This window comes from Stenella coeruleoalba (assembly GCF_951394435.1).
Source record: "Stenella coeruleoalba genome assembly, chromosome: 7".
NCBI classification, from domain to species: domain Eukaryota; kingdom Metazoa; phylum Chordata; class Mammalia; order Artiodactyla; family Delphinidae; genus Stenella; species Stenella coeruleoalba.
Genome location: NC_137153.1, coordinates 108301804 through 108319453, shown reverse-complemented (window position 1 = coordinate 108319453; position 17650 = coordinate 108301804). Strand labels below are relative to the sequence as shown.

General features: G+C 40.6%; 2 long non-coding RNA genes across 3 annotated transcripts; both read right to left on the bottom strand.

Annotated features, from left to right (window-relative positions):
• Positions 1 to 3320: 3320 nt before the first annotated feature.
• LOC307188848 lies at positions 3321 to 7926 on the bottom strand. Its single transcript, XR_013829075.1, has 4 exons — positions 7774 to 7926; positions 7198 to 7395; positions 5581 to 5701; positions 3321 to 3581 (listed from the first exon to the last, which is right to left on the bottom strand). It is a non-coding gene; the product is annotated as an uncharacterized lncRNA (long non-coding RNA).
• Positions 7927 to 8932: 1006 nt separating this feature from the next.
• LOC307188978 lies at positions 8933 to 17415 on the bottom strand. Of its 2 annotated transcripts, XR_013829088.1 has the most exons (5): positions 17009 to 17415; positions 16471 to 16590; positions 16303 to 16365; positions 12935 to 12986; positions 8933 to 9632 (listed from the first exon to the last, which is right to left on the bottom strand). It is a non-coding gene; the product is annotated as an uncharacterized lncRNA (long non-coding RNA). The 2 variants fall into 2 exon arrangements; XR_013829089.1 differs by lacking the exon at positions 8933 to 9632 and having other exon boundaries at positions 9641 to 12986.
• Positions 17416 to 17650: the final 235 nt, after the last annotated feature.

Here is a 17650-nt window from a genome sequence, read left to right as displayed (position 1 = left end):
GGCTATAACAGAGTTTTGTTTTGTTCTATTTTGTTTAATCACTCATCTGCTGAAGGACATTTGGATTGTTTCCAGGTTTGGATTATTTTGAATATATAATAATATTAAGAATAAGACAGCCATGAACATTTATGTACAACTTTTTGTGTAAAATTGTTTTCATTTCTCTGAGATAAATGTTCAAGTTCGACTGGTAGGTTTCTTGGTAAGTGCATGATTAACTTTACAGGAAAATGCCATACTCATTTCCAGAGAGGCTGTAAAATTTTCATTCCCACCAGCAAGGTACATGTGATCTAGTTTCTCCACATCCTTGACAGCATTTGGTGTTATCACTATTTTTAAGTTTAGCTATTCTGGTAAGTGTGTAGAGACATCTCATTGTGGTTTTAGTTTGCATTTCCTTAATAGTGATGCTGAATGTCTTTTCATGTACTTATTTGCACCCTGCAGTGAAGTGTCTGTGTCTTTTGCCCATTTTCTAATTGGGTTGTTTTGTTTTGTTTTAACCATTGTATTTTGAGAGTTCCTTATATATTCTAGACAAAATATTCTTGTAGGATACATTGTTTGCAAATATTTTCTCCCAGTCTATACCTCGTCATTTGATTCTCTATGCTGGATCATTCACAGAGCAGAGTATCTCTCCATTCATTTAGATCTTCTTTGATTTATTTCAGCAACATTTTGTAATTTTCAACATACAGATTCTGTACATTTTTTGTTAGATTCATATTTAATTATTTCATTTTCTTTGGAGCAAATGGTAAGAAGTATTGTGTTTTTAATTTCTGTTTCCACATGTTCATTGTTAATACATAGAAATGAGAATGATTTTTGTGCACTGACATTGTCTCTTGTGATGGTATTGAATTAATTTATTAGTTCTAGTTTTCTTGTGGGATTTTCTATGTAGACAGACCCTCATGTCATTTGTAAATAAGGGTAGTTTTATCTTCCTTTCCCATCTGTATGCCTTTGATTTTTTTTCTTGCCTCATTGCACTGGTTAGAACTTTCAGTACTATTGTGAATAAGGATGGTGAAAGTGGACACTGCCTCCTTGTTCCCGTCTCAGGGGGAAAGCATTGTTTTTCACAATTAAGTATGATATTTGCTGTAAGATTTTGCAGACGTTCTTTACCAAGTTGAGGGCATTTCCCTCTATTTCTAGCTTTTTGAGAGCTTTTATCAAGAATGGGGGTTAGATTTTTGTCAAATGTTTTTCTGCACCTGATCATATTTCTTCTTTAGCTTGTTGATACAATATTTATGTATATAACCATGAATGCCGTTCTTGACTCTTTAGAATAAGGTAGAAGCTCATTGGAATTGAGGCCAGATGATGAGTTAGGATCCCTCTCCATCAGGATGTAATTTCAGAAACAAAAGCAATGTGATGTGGGCTTGCGTCACTGTGCTCACTTGTCCCATCCATCTCTCCCTCACCTGTTTCTTTTTTCCCTCCCCCGCTAAATAGAAGTACTGAGATTTTGCTTTGGGTAGTCAGATCTGTGCCTTCGACCTATTGACAGTTGCTGAGACCCATCACTTTTCACAAGTCCTGGGATCCACTGTGAATGTTCGCAACTGATCCTGAATTCTCTCACCCAGGTTCAGTCTGTCCACTGAAGCCAGGGCAGGAGTTTTGCACTGCCTCTGAGTCCTAGCTTGGCCTTCTATCCATTGTAAAGACCCACCATTGTTCATGAATTCTAAATTCAGTATACCCCTACCCCATCTCATCCAGCCTAGGTTTCCCAAAGAAAAATAATGCAGTGTAGTACAAATTTACAAGAGTGGCACTGAATAATGAATTGGGAATATAGCGACATACAAGCAATGAGGTTTGCTATATAGTCTTCATTTTAACCAGCAATTTTTCTCTAGTGTTATTCACAGGTATGCAGCTACTCTTGACATTCCTCACTCTTTACCCTGAGCCCTTTTTAGCATAAAGCATCCCACAGCCTACCTGTGATTCAATAAATAAGCATGAAAAGGGTCTATCTTATTCAGCAAGCCTATTCTCTGAGGTGTTTTTCCCCCATAGAAAATAAAATGTGCATTGTTGCATAGAAGAAACTTGGACTAGAAATCTTTCAGAATGTTGCTGTTTTTGTGTCTGTCTTATGAACATTCATGTGTTTATCTCTAAGCTAGCCTGATACACATTGCGCTGTGTTAGCTAAATGTTAAAGTCACCCCGGAGTCACCCCAACAAGAGTGGTGTTTTTGAGGCAAATGGAACTTAGCATAAGCTTTACGTATCAAATCAATTCTAAAGAGGCAGAAGAAGATCATGCTTCTTGCCACAGGGAGGAGAGTGGGTTTATCAGAGCGGCTCAACTTTCAAGAAGCTGCTGCTTTTACCATATCTTCACTTTCCCCCAGGACTGATTAACCAAAAAGGAGTTGATACAAAGTGTACAGGGACAGTGGAGCTCTGAAAAATAGCAGAGCTCTGAAAATCCACTCGTTTGTAGAAATGAGAAAACTGAGGCCCAGAGAATGAAATGACTTCATGAAGGTCACACAGCTTCCCTTGAACGAGCCCCCAAAGGGAAAGGCTCAACATGTGAGCTCTGCCTTCGCCTGGGTTTGTGTGAAAGTCTGACTCTATATCCCTACTTGCAAAGGGGCCAGAGGCAATCCAGCTTCCAAAAGAAGCAGTGTTGATTACAGATGAACACAAAGTCAATGCTAGATCTGAATTTGGAAAAACACCCATTTTCAAAAGGATAATAATGAAGACGTTAGACTGGATTAAAAAGGAAAAAAAAAAAAAACCAGTCATGATGGGTGATAACAATGTCTTCCACGTCAAGCAACAGCTTTTGAGAAAGAAGATGAGTTTGAGAGGCCTGGAGTGAAATCCTTCTGTTTTCCACCAGAAGAGAGAATGTATCGGCTGCAGGGATGGTGAAGAGAAGAGTGACTCCCGACACCTCCTGTCACTGTGGCGCAGGAAGAGGAGGTCACTGTCGCATTAATAAAAAGACCACGCAAGCACAGACGATCTGCTGGGGAGGCAAGCAGGCTGGAGGAGGGCACATAAACATTCTTGGTGGAGAAACTCTTCATTCCAGCCGTGTTTGTTTTGAAAATGTCGCAGTCCCAGGTCATGGAATTCATGAATAAAACCCCTTCCCTATTTTGACTCAGAAGGAATAAAGATTTATTACCATCCTAAACAGGGAAACAGTATTGACCCACTGGCTATTTGAGATTTTTAGCATAGTGGGCAAGAATATTTATTGCTTTTAAGTACCATAAAGTAGCAAGGATCTTGTTTTTAATAGATTTTTCTCCCATTCCCCTGATCTTGACTTGTTGCAATTCTAGTATTTTCCCCTCTAAGAAAGAGGGGAAAATACTATATAATGTTGTAAAAATTCTCAAAGATGATAAATTAAAAATGACCAAAGTTTGTTTTCAATCTCTCTCCAGTTTCTCCTCAATCCATAGGAATCAAAATTGTGTGTGTGTGTGTGTGTGTGTGTGTAGGGATGTGAGCTCGCCCTCACCTGCCACATGAACTTCAGCAACTCAGTTAACTTCTCTGAATCCCAAGCCTGTAGACTGAAATAAGGATGAGAACACAAAGGGTTATAAGGGTGGATTTCCAACCTGAGGAAGAGCTTCCTGCCGGGGGCCTTTGAGGCAGGAAGAAGAGTGGGAGAACCCTGGGACCCCATGGTTATCTCTTTGACCTATGGAGAGTTCCTTCACCTCTCTAAACCTCAATTTTATTATTTATAAAATGGGGAGAATAATGATTACTTTGCAGGGTCATCAAAATGATAAAATGTGATAATGGATTTAAAAATCTCTAGCAGAGTTCTTAGTACATATCATTCAGTAAATGACAGATGATTTGTTTTCTCTCTCTCTGTATCCATCTCTACACACACACACACACACACACACACACACACACACACACACGAGAGAGAGAGAGAGAGAGAGAGAGAGAGAGAGAGAGAGAGAGAGAGAGGGAGAGAGGGAGAGAGAGAGGGAGAGAGAGAGAGAGAGAGAGAGAGAGAGAGAGGGAGGGAGAGAGAGAGGGAGAGAGAGAGAGAGAGAGGAGAGATTCAATCTCTGCGTCAACATTTTTGGGTTGTGCTATTTCCAAGATTTCTTTGGTTGTTGGCCAAGTCAGCTAAGATTTGTGTGTCTGAATCCACCTGTGGGTCTTCTGTGACCAAAGGAAGGAACTTCTAGAAATTGCAGGCCACGAGCTAAGAGCCAACAGTCCATGTTATCGTGGGGTAACGTAAGCTCTCTTTACTCCATGCTGTCGATGAAAAACTAAACCCTGGAAAGACTAATTGGCTCCACCTAAGAGAAGGACACAGTTAAGCTGTGTCGCCCCTTAGGTATAGGTTTCACAGAAAGGGCTGTTAGACTCAATTTAAATACTGCTTCAGGTATGCTTGGTCTCAGTTGCACAAGTGACCGTCTTTTGTTCTGTCATCCCCCAACTGTCTAACCTTGGGCAAGTTTCTAATCTCCCCAAGTCTTACTCATCTGTAAAATGGAAATAATAAGTATATCTATGCATGGGGTAATTGTGAGGGTTAAATAAAATAATCTGTAGGGGCTTACTTATTAATGTCTAACCCAGAGCGTAGTAATGAATAGGTGTCATATGAAATCTCTTGATCATCACTTTCCTTTTCTGCTGACAAAGTCCGAAGAGAAGATGTCCCCAAACTTACTTTCCAGAAAGGAAATAGCAAAACCACACATGCATTTGCACACCACTGCCCACAATTAAAGTAGTTAAGTGTAGACCAGGTGAATATTTCCTAACTTGAGAACCCCTGGATTTCCCTACTGCCTTAGGAGACTCGATGTGGCCATATTTTATGAAATGTCTGCATTCACAATGTGTGATATTCACAATGTGTGATGTTTGTAAGTAAAGGAGAGTGAAGATGCTTTAGCTTTGTGAAATTTTAAGGGATGAAAGTAACTCAGGGAATACAAAGGGTGCTGGTTAAAGTATTACTGATAAAGGAAAGACTTTCTAACAAATTACCATATTGACTCACTGATTGCCATCAGTGATACACGTCTTAGGTTAAGCATCACTTAAAGAGATGCAGCAAGGTAATAGTGTTAATTGCATTGAAGGGGTGGAGAGAGGGAGAAAAGAAGAAAGGCAAATTTGAGCATGAGGGGACCGAGATAGGAGGAATAAAAAAGGAGACAAATGGAGACGCAGAGTTCAGGGAGAGAAGAGAAATAGGGAGAAAAAGAGGAAGGTGGGGGAGAGAGAGAAAACAGAAGAGAGGAAGAGGGAAGCAGGAAGAGAGAGGAGGGTCCTATCAGGGACAGTGAGATGGAAACACAGTAAAAACGCAGCCGAGCAGGGAATTAAAGGAGGGAGTTGAACAGAAGAAAGGGTAGAGAAAGAAAAGAGGAGGGAAGGAGATCAGGACTTGTTGCCAGATTGGCTCCTGCAATAACTGGGTCTGCGGTTTGTCTGGTCCACCTTGATTTATAACTTCAGAAATGATTTTTCAAAGCAAGGGGGTCCAGCTGTACTCTGCTCCCCTGCCTGCTTCCCCTGTACCTGCTGGGAAGACAGCGATGCTCTCTGCAGGTCGGAACAGGTGAGAAGTATTAATACTTCTTTCTTCTTGCGTAACAACTCGCTCCTGGAAACGCTGCTCCTTGGTCTTGCCTTTCAATTCCTTGGGAAGAAAGAAAATAATAAGGGAGAAGACGAATTGAGATTCTTTTATATTTTTACTGAAAATGACCATGGACAAGAAACTTTTCCAAGTCAACGGGTCTCTTGTGGGGCTTTGCACTCCCTCTGCTCCAGCAATCAACACAGCTGGATGCTGCCTCCTTTATCTCAAGGACCCCTTCAGAGCTTGGCGTGGTGCCTTTTTCACAAATGTATGAGACCACTTGCTGGCTACCTCTTTCAGGCTAAGTAGAGATCAGCAGAATGAGCTGGTACATTTTGTAGAATTTTGACTTGCATGGACCTGAGCAAGCATTTAACCCGATGAAAGATGAAAAGACTGAGGTTCAGAGAGGCAAAGGGATTTGCTCCAAGTCACACAGTTGGTTGGGAGCGGAACCAAGGTGCCCCCTAGCCCAGGGCTCTTTTTTTTGGCCCATGTCTCTCTCCTTTGAACCTTGTTGGTCAATCTGTATAACCAAAGAAAGCAAAAATTCCTTCCCTTAATGCAGTTCTATCTCACAAATTGGATATTTTTCCTGTGAGTTAAATGTGATTAAAATGTATTTAATAATACCTAAATGCAACTTCTCTTCCTGCAGAAGCCATTACTCATATTACTTAATGACCATTACAGAAAGCCTTTCAAAGGATTTTCTAATCTTTCCTCCAAATGTACACACAAACATGATTTTCTATGTCAATCTTGTTCTTAGTGAGACGTGCCCACAAATATTGTAGTATGATAGCAGTGGTTTGTGTCATGCTCTTATCAATGTTTTCATCCTCATAGACTCATTTTTATCTTCACGATACCCGTTTAAGAGATGAAGAAAGCTGATTTGGAAGCTTTTCAGATTACTGGGGTTTTGGAAATCAGATTGATCTGGTTTCATATCCTCTTTTGGCAACCATTAGCTTTGTGACTTTGGTCAAGTTTCAGAGCCTCAGTGTTCTCATCTGTGAAATGGGGATAATAAGGACATAGGCTTCAATACAGTTATTGCAATAATTAAGGTCTCACATACGGAGTTCTTAGCACACAGTAGGTGTGCAACATCTCAACCATTATTATTTGGTACAATCTCCCCACTCCCTTACTGACAGATTCTCTGCATTTCTCCATTTCATCTTCAATGTGCAGGCAAGACTGCGCTTCTGCACTTGCAGAGGAAATGTATTTTTGCATTTGATAACAGTTCACCTGCAATTTTGTTCTGCAGAGCACAAACCCGTCCACTTCTCAGTTTAAAAACGATCACTGCTGATTCATGCCTTTGCCTCATCACTTGTTTAATCCCATTTCCCCTGCAGGGGAATGAATTTTCTGCTAGATAATCTCCTTTATAAAAAGCTGTTATATTCGTGATTTTTTAATTTTTATGTTTCAGCAAGTCGGGCTCTCTCTTTAAAAGAAACATAAAACATCAGCATCTCTACTTCATCCTGAGGACAGTCGGCGCCAAAAATAGTCAAAGAATAAGCTGAAGTTCTTACTTTCTCAGGGATGAATGCAGACGGAGGCTCCTCTTGGGTTCCTGGGACCTCCGAGCATCAGGAAAGTTGTTTGGTCAGGAGGATGCTTGCCAGACAGGACGCTGAGAGACTGGACATTTAGACTGGACTCAGTCTGTAATTTAATGTTTGACCTTGGAGGGAAGGAAGAATCTTCCTGTAAGGCCTCAGTTTTCTCACCTATAGAATAAGGAAGTTGCATCAAATGATATCTAAGGTACTTCTAGCTCTTGCATTTTATTTCTATCACTGAAATCCTGTCAAGACCCAAAGGAATCAATTTTCATGATTAAATTCTAGGGACCGTAAAGCCGTGGGAGGGATAATTGGGGAACATGGTCAGTGCCTTTCAAATCAATTCACAAGATGACCCCCAACCCTGCCTAACTGTCAAGAAAGATCCTTCCACAAATCTTTGAATAGACTGAATCATAAAGGAGACAAGTCCATATTCAGAGGTACATATTAAGTAGTGATATTTTATAGACCGTAATTGCACATGGACAGTACAGTGAAAGCCAGCTCACCTGCTGTTCCATAACCCAAACCCCTTATTACCTGGCAAGAATGCATTTGCCGTTGTCTACATTCTGCTTTTATAGAAAAATGAAAAGAAAAAAAAAGTTACAAGTCAACAAGCTGATAACCTGGATTTGCCTTGAGAACATAGATTTCATGATATGCCCTGGGGTCAGCGTGCATTTAACTCAATTCCACATACCTTCCGTAGCCACCTCTACAGTACAGTGGTGCTATGTGATAAACTAAAGGGACCACAACATTCTAGAGTCTATTCACACACACACACACACAATAATAGCATAACAATACTAATAAGGATGACTTTCTCATAATGTCTTTTAAAAATTATACAACATTTTACATGCATTCACTTTTGAGACCCTTACAGCAACTCCCCGAAGCAGGAAAAGCGTTACTATCTTTAGAGTACAGGTAAGAAAACAAAATTCACAGAAAAATAATTGCTAGAGGTAAGTTACTCAGCACTTCCCATGCGTGATTGCACTTAATTGCTGTAGTGATCAAGTGAGGTGGGCATTTTATCTCCATTTCACAGATGACGTTACTGAATCTCAAAGCAGTTAAGGTAGAGGCTCAGGCTCACTAGGAGAGCAGGGTTCACACTCAGGATCATTGAACTCCACAAACCCGTGTTCTCAACTTCTTTCTAACCTGACTGGTGACTTGTCCGAGGTTTCAATCCAGCATCATGACAGAGCTGCAAGCGAGACCCATCAGTCTGCCCCCTGGTACTTTTAAATCTTTTGTTCGCTCTCTCTCTCTGACACGTCTTTGAAAATCAGTAAGACTCATATGGCATGCTTTGCATTTCCCTATTAACCAGAGCTTTGTATTCCCTAGCCATTCCTGAAAACAGGGAGTTTACTTCTAATTTTGTACAAACCAATAAAGGGAAAACAAAATTGAAAGTGAATTATTAGTGAGTATGTGAGCCTCCTGGTATATCATGGTGGCAGATGAGTAAAGTGACTTAGATAGGAAAGGGTTTGGGTAAAAGTCAGTAATATGTTGGGTTTTCAAAGGAAAACCTAGTTCTATTTCTGGGAGAATGGAGCAGAGTTCAGGTGGGGGCTTTTACACCCTTTTCCCAGCACCAGGTCCCAAACTCCACTTAATTCTCTCTTGTCCTTCTTGTCTCCGTTCCCATTGCCCTTTTCCATATGTAAAGTTCCTTTCTGCCCCAGTGCCTTTGCGTGGATCTCCCTTTCCCTGGAGTTTTCAGATTCTTTTCTTCCCATCAACCCTCTCCAACCCCCTCCCATATCCACACACTCAACCACACTTAAGAACCCCTTGACCTCAAATTATACACCCCTTCCTCAGGGAAGCATTCCCAATATCCATGCTAGGCCAGGCCGCCCTGGTCCATGTTTTCACATAGCGTCTTCTCTTCTCTGTAGCACTTGTCATAATGGTTATTATTTTACTGTGTGTTTAGTTATTTGTTTAATTTCTCCACTAAGCTGTAAGCCATAGGGAGATGAAGGACCACACCTGTCTCCCTCAACTAAAACATCCTTCGTGTCGGGCATGGGGCTTAGTATACACTGGCGGTTTGAGGATGCTGTATTTATTTGTTGGTGGAATGAACAAATATTCAGGTTATGCAGCTTTACCTTGACTTTTTCATTCCATCCCAGAGCACAGAGATCATTTGACCTGCCTCCATCACCCCATCTTCCCTCACTGTAGTATCTTCTTTTCCAATACACATACAATCAGTTCCAGGACCCTATGGATTTGCATTCAGCTTTACTTAGACTAAAGGTTGCAGTGCAAAAATAACATCAATTTTATTATTTTATCCACTTATTTTTCTTCTCAACCCACCATTTTTTCCTTTGCTCAGTCATTATTAACATAACGTATCTGGCCTAGGGAGGAGAAAAATGTATAATTAAAAAGAGCAGACCTGTTACTAAGTACTTGGACTGACCATTGGGTTAATTTATACCTAGGTAGAAAATAAACCAAATAGGTCATGCCTATAGAAAAGTGATGCATTTTGAGGTGGTGCAAACATTTACAAAAAAACACTAAAAGACAAAATATCCCCTGATTCAATCATTGTTTTTCCTTTTCTATTTTTTCCTTTGCAAAGAAAAAATGTTTTCACAACATTTTTACCTTCCCAACAGCCAAAAGGTTGTTAAGCGGCTTCACACATCTTTCCCTCTGGGGTGTTCATATCCACCAAAGTTAATGGATGGAAAATTAATGTTTCTCTCCAAATGTTTCCACAATCACAAAGCCAATAGTTGATTCTGCCAAGATGAGAGTGTAAATCTGCCCTCAGGAAAAGGCTTCCGTCACCATTACCCACATCATTTAGCCCAAATTCAGAGACTAGCCTAATTACCATGATGGTTCAGGAAATGTGGATTTAGGCACCAGAGGGGTCATACTGAGCATATAACTGACCACACCCCTAGATTAATTGTCCACCCCTGTGTTGTTTTTATGCCAGGGAGACTTAGTTTCCCTTGCATACAACACAGTTTGTTTTTTAACTGGTGCTTTCCAAATATTGTGATTCAAGTCAACACAGGTTGAAATATTTTCTAGGCAAGTAAAATGGTTTAATTATAAATCAGTTTCCAAGAACTAGATTGCAACTAAAGCCCATATGTCCACAGAATGGATGGACTGTTACCAATTTATGCATGAGGGTCTCATTTATGCTTCTGTTTTCAAGGATCATCGTTTAATTGGTGTTGATTACAAGGGAGAGGACATCAACACATCTCTTGAGTAAAATGCAAGATATGAGGGGTCGAAAATTTGCAAACAGATCCTGATTTAATATACCTATAGAAAAGCCATACTCACACAAAATTTGGTAATGATTGTTCAAGTGTAATAAGAATTTCTGCTGGATTGTTTTGTAGCCTGGTTTTGCTAAACTCCAACCATATACCATCAAAGAATAATGAGGAGGAAAGTAACTAATGAAAACAAATCTAATGGAACTTACTAAGGACCAGACGCTGTTCCAAATGATTTACATGAAGTAGCTTATTTAAGCCTCACAACAACTCACAGAAGGAGGTTACTGTTATTATTTCTATGTTACACCTGAAGAAACTGAAGCACAGAGAGGCTAACTGACTTGACCAAGGCCACACAGCTAATGAGTGGCAGATTCAGAATTCAAACGCTAGCAGGCTATTTTCTGAACCTATCTTCTAAACATTAGGCTATGCTGTTAGAAAAACAAAACATTTCATAGTCCTGACTTCAATTCTGGCTTCCTTTCCTAGGGACAGTTCTGGGCCATCTAGAAGGAGCCTAAAGGCAAGGTGCTCCCCATCTGTGGCCCACAATAAGCCCAGCATACAGCTCCCTGTGTCCTCTAAACAAAGCTGCATTGTCTCCACCCATCCCTAAGTAAATGTACCTCCTAAACTGAAGGTATTCCTGGACCAAAATAAGGCAGCACAAAGAAAAAGAAAAGACCTGTCCAGAGACCTTTAAGTACCATGGAATATATAGCTGAGAATATCTCAACAAAGTATTTCAGAACTTCTTATCTGCTTCTGGATGTCTCATGCTCTCAGTTACTGTTCCATAGGCCCTGCCTCTCAGTCTTATTTCCTGCACCTAAGCAGGAAAGGAAAAAATGTTGGTTAAACCTTTAGCCCAAGGATGAGGTAATTTTCTCCTCTTCTTCCTCCTCCAACTGTGAAGACTGCCCTGCACTTACTTGATGGTTACGTCTACCTTTATTAATACCTTCTGATAATATAGCAACTAGGACCCTCATCCCTGTGGCTGTGGACCTTCGGAAATCACAGAGGACTGGTCCCGTGACCACAATGGATACCAAAACTTGTGGATGCCCCAGTCCCTTATATAAAATGGCTTAGTAAATCTGCCCTCCACATCTGCAGGTTCTGCATCCGCGGAGTCAACCAAGCACTAACTGAATTTACAGATGTGTAACCCACGGATAGAGAACCTGTGGATACAGAGGGCTGACTGTACTTGAAAAATACAGATTGAACAAAATCCTAGGGGATTTTACTGGTTTTATTTGTCTCCCACTCTGTAGAACCAGACTGGGTCCTAGTCCAAGTTTGTCTCAAGAGACATTCCTTTACCATGATTTCTTAAATTAAACTTTTCGAGGCCCCTTTTCCAATTTAATCTTCCTCGAGACAAAATACTAGCACGCTCCTGAAGACAAAAAGATGGGAGTGGAGAAGGCAAAATTCTAAGGAGAGTTGGGATAATAATTTTTTATTCTATTGTATCCAATGACATTTCAAAAATAAAAGCAATACACCCCAACGTTCATTCCAGCACTATTTACAATAGCCAGAACATGGAAGCAACCTAAATGTCCATCAACAGACGAATGGATAATGAAGATGTGGTACATATATACAATGGAATATTACTCAGCCATAAAAAGGAAAGTAGTTGGGTCACTTGTAGAGACGTGGATGGACCTAGAGACTGTTGTACAGAGTGAAGTAAGACAGAAAGAGAATAACAAATATATTAATGCATATATGTGGAATCTAGAAAAACGCTACAGATGAACCTATTTGCAAAGCAGAAATAGAGATGCAGACGTAGAGAACAAACGTATAGACACCAAGGTGGGGGGGGGTGGGATGAACTGGGAGACTGGGATTGATATATATATACTACTATGTATAAAATAGATAACTAATGAGAACCTACTGTATAGCACAGGGAACTCTACTCAGTGCTCTGTGCTGACCTAAATGGGAAGGAAATCCAAAAAAGAGGGGATACATGTATACATATAGCTGATTCACTTCACTGTACAGCAGAAACTAACACAACATTGTAAAGCAACTATACCCCAATAAAAAAAAAATAAGATTGTTCATGCTAACCAAAGCAATTCATCTCTTACCTAGATTTCGTTCCCCATAGGAGAAAGCACGCACGCTTCCCCTTTACCACACTGTTTTGTTCACCAGGGTTGTATCTGGCTCTAAGGTTGGGGAACATGTCTATTTAATGGAAGAAGTTTATTCAGTTAGCTGGGAAAGGAAGGATCAGAGGGAGGGTTTTTGTATATATATGACCAGTCTGAGCCAGAGTCATCCTGACCTGAGAAGGGCAGCAGTTCAGAGTCCATTCCTCAAGCTATTAGAGCTCCTTGTAAAAGTATGGGTCTACAGGATTACTGATATCTTACCTCAAAGGCGTCTTCATCTTCGGGGCCCTTTCTTGATTGCAAGACTTTCTCTCTAATGAGATGGTATAAATAAGTATGAAGAGAATTGACAGAATATTCATGTTATATCAAGTATTTACTGAACGCTTACAATGCAAGGGTGTCATGTTACGTAGAGTGTGTAATACGGAAATGATGATCACATGCTTCCTGTTCTTCAAGAACATACAGTCCAGTTGGGAATATGAATGATGACCATAAATATGAAGTCAGGAAAGTAAAACAGACTCAGTGCCATGTGAAAAGCTTACTTGAATCACTATGGAAATTTTGAATAAAAAGAGATCTTATTTAGCAAAAGGATCCTGGATATAATAATGAAGGAGGTAGTTTTTGCACTCGGACTTAAAACACGGATTTGGAGATGTGAAGGGCATCTCTGGTTTTAAGAAAACAAACAGACAAAAGCAGCATGAATAAGGCTTGATGTTAGGAAATGCAAAGTTTAGGCTAGTATTTATTTTACTTTCAACCAGATAGAATAGGACGTTAGGTTGGAAGTGCAGATTGGGGCTAGTCGACTGATAATGAAGTTAAGGAATTTGAATGTTATTCAGCAGCCAGTGAGACCAAAATAGCACTACTGGAAGAGCAGTATGAAAAGATCAGTTTGGCAATACTGCTTAATATGGATTAGAATACAAAGACTGGAAACAGAGATCCATGTTAGAATGGGAAAGGGAAGGAAAGTAATATTCGTAGAAGCCGTACTATGTACTAGGCGTTTGGTTAATCACTTTGCTGTGTCCATTCGTTTCATTGTTATGACAATTCTATGATATTTTTATTCCCATCTCCACTTCTATATCTGGGACAATTTTGATGCCAACAGAATTCACACAGTCGTAGTCAGTGTAAGAGGTTAGAACTCACATTGGGGGTTCTCGTCTTAAGTTCCTTCTACTATACTGATTTACTGAAAGAGAACAGGCAAAAGGAACTGAGCTCTGAAATAGGTAGAAACACTAAGATGGGCATATAGCAGTTCTTCTGTGAGACAGAGATGTTCCCTGACCTTGGAGCTAGACACAACCCCCAGTGAACAATAACAGTATGGTAAAGCATATATGCTTTTCCCTATGGAAAATGAAATCTAGGTCACTAATGAATTATTTTGGTTAGCATGGACAGTCTTATTATGGAGTCACATGAAAAAGACTTAACATTTGTTTGGATGTGAGAGAAGAAAGTAAAAAATAACTTTTAGCCACTAAAATGAGTTTAATCAAAGGAGGAGAGCACAAATAAATAAGTGGGAAACAGAGAAAGATGTGCAGGTTTTTTAGTGACTATGATAGGCTTCAGTTTAGACATATTTGCAGTATCAGCCACACCCAGCTGGAAGCGATCCAGCAGCTTGTTGGAAATGTAACAATGGTGCTTAGAAGGATGGCCAAAGGTAGAGAAGGAGATTTCAGAGTCATCAGTACAGAGGTGATGATGGAAACCATGAAACTGGAAGAGATTTCCAAAGAAAAGAGTACTTAGAAGGAGAAAAATAATAAAAATAACATGCTTTGGGGAAGGCAATGCATTTAAGAGGTTAAAATAAGTAAAGGAATGAAAAAAGATGAGGAGGGAGTTGGGGTGAAAGGAAGGAGTGCAGATTAACAATGTATATTATGGCTGTGGGAGAAAAAAGCTAAAGGGAAAAAAATTCTGCTATAAGGGACGCAATTGTTAGTGGCAAAGTTTCAGAGAGGTCACGAAAAAGACTGGGAAAATGATTTTTGCTGCTGCAATTGGATGACTCTTGAAGGAGTTTTTCAGTGTTTGATAGCAATCTAGATATCTGGAGAATAAACACAATAAAATACTTTTAAAACATCTTATTAAAAATCACTAATTGCTGGCATGAATATGAAGAGTATGCCATGAAGTGGACTTCAAATACTAGCCAAATTTCTATAGGAAAATGATAGTATTGCATTCATTTTCAGACGTTCCTGATGGAAGGCCAGCTGTTGTCCACGGTGCTAAAAGAGTCATCTGGCATTATAATACCGCAGCAATATGACCGGTATAGCTGGAGTGAATTAGGTGTTTCATTACATGCCTCTATTTGAGGGATTTATTTTTCACTGAGATGAGATTTTTCATATATATTTCCCATCTGGAAGGGTTTTCAAATTCCCCAATGGTTAACGTTTAGAAAGCAATTGCTTTTTATTTTTTTAAAGAAATCCCTTGAAACGTGAGTATAAGAAATCGAGGTGAGGGAAAAACAAAAAGTTGAAGACGTGCTGAAAAGGTTATACAATTCTTTCTTCTTTCCAAATATCTGAAATCATTGACTGTCTACTGAATTCTACTCTTCCCAGTAGCACTCTCAAAGTTAAAAAAAATAAATAACTTAAACTATATGGAATCTGGGCATTCTACTGATGATCATAATTAAAAAATAAAATAGAGAAAATATAATTGTTATGAATAATCATAAACTATTAAAATGGCTGCTAATGGAGCCACAGGCATATTTCTTGCATGTTCCTCCATAAAACACATTTTTGAATCTCTAGAGAAACAGGCAATGCAGTAATATTATTCTCATAACATTCCTGATGAAGTCAACACAGCTACTATTCAAGGTTAGGTAGGATGTACAGGGGAGAGTGGTCAATGAACTTGTGAGTTCAAGGTTGAGTAAATCAACAATTTTTTTTTCTGGTCAGAAGTTCAGAAATTGGACTGATTGGAAGACCAAGTTAATTGGCAAACAAAATGTTCAACTCTCATCATGAAATTGTTAACAACAAAATGTAAACAGTAAGTCCATGATGTGTTCACGATGGAAGAAAAATGATAAATAAAATTCACTATGAACAGTTGTAGGGTGTATTTTTAGCTTATCCAGCAAAGGAGAAGACTAACAATGAATGCGCTAGCCATCCACAGTTGTTCCATCAGTGCTGGGTACTGAGTGTTTAGGGGGATGTGAAGAGCTGCAGTAAGAAAGAACAGACATGACTGTTTAGGAAGATATATATGTAACATTATATACATTTAGAGAGGAGCTGGTGGTTGAATCAATAAGCAAGGGCCAATGACGTAATCAATCTTCCTTTTGTAATGAAGCCCCCCAAAAAGAAGGGGTTTGGAGTGCTTCCGGGATGGTGAGCATGTGGAGATTTGGGGAGAGTGGTGCACCTGGAGAGCACAGAAGCACCGAGTCCCTTCCCCACATTTTGTCCTATGCATCCCTTCCATCTGGCTTCTCCAGAGTTATATCCTTTCATTTACATCTCATTTTACCAGCTTCAAACTCCTCAATGAAAAGCTCAAGATACTGAGCTCGGAAGGAAGCAGTTCTCAGTGGGGGCAGGCCTCACCTTGCACAAAGATGAATCCATCAGATGTCACTGGAAGCATCTTGGACCCAAGGACCTCAGCACCTGCATTATACACAAAAAGGTTAAATATAAGCTGTTACAAGATTCTGATGTCAAGACGTGCTCGTGGGCCCAGAAGTGCAAGCAAGAACAAGCAGTTACACCCACTTTGGTCAGGGTCTTACTCCCAGGGCATCCAAGATATCAGTGCAGCTCTGTTCCTCCTGCACTTTGCTGGACTCACTGTGTTGGTTTCTGTGCATTAGGTGAAACAGCTCTTTTCCCAATCTGGAAGGAGTAGATGTAGGAGATGAACCCTGTTGCTCCACCCTGCCCTGGCCCTTGGGTGTCTCTCAAAGTTTTGTGATTTTGAGGATATGGGGAGGGGGAAGGGTGAGCTGTGACAAAGCAAGAGAGAGGCATGGACATATATACACTACCAAACGTAAGGTAGATAGCTAGTGGGAAGCAGCCGCATAGCACAGGGATATCAGCTCGGTGCTTTGTGACCGCCTGGAGGGGTGGGATAGGTAGGGTGGGAAGGAGGGAGATGCAAGAGGGAAGAGATATGGGAACATATGTAGATGTATAACTGATTCACTTTGTTATAAAGCAGAAACTAACACACCATTGTAAAGCAATTATACCCCAATAAAGATGTTAAAAAAAAAAAAAGCTTTGTGATTGTGTAAGCAGTGTACTTCACCTCCGGTGGCGCCCAGTGATTGAGGGTGTGCAAAGTCCCGTCAGCACCTCAAAAGGGGATCTCAGTCCGCAGCAAGATTCAGGTTGGAAGCTGGATCCTCAGGCAGAGCTTTTAAAGTGTGTAAATCTATACAATGCCGAGGGACGCAGAAGCGTGAGTCCCACGAGCCCAACAGAATTGGATGACCTACAAGCGGCCCCTGGTGGCAGTGCAAAACCCAGCGGGTCCGGGCCTGATGTAAACACCCCAGATAGGCCCTGGGCCCAGACGTAACCCCACGACTAGAAGTTAGCCCAGGCCCACAGGTAAACCCAGGCCCACAGCTAATCACAGGGACCAGCAGTAACCAACGCTAAACCACTCAGGCATAAACCCTCCCAGGCAAACCCCGCCTCCGGACGTAAACCTGGAGACCAGACGTAAACAAACACGCCAGTCGTAAACACGGGGCAAGTCGTAAACCTCGCAGTCATAACCCCCCCACCCCCAGAGGTAAACCCTTCAGACGTAACCCAGGCGTCCAGTCGTAAACTCCTCCAGTCGTAAACACCTGTGTGGTAAGCCTTCCCGTCATTCCCCTCCACTGACGTAAACCCTGGTGCCAGACGTAAACCGGACCTCAGGCGTCGCCGACACCCGTAA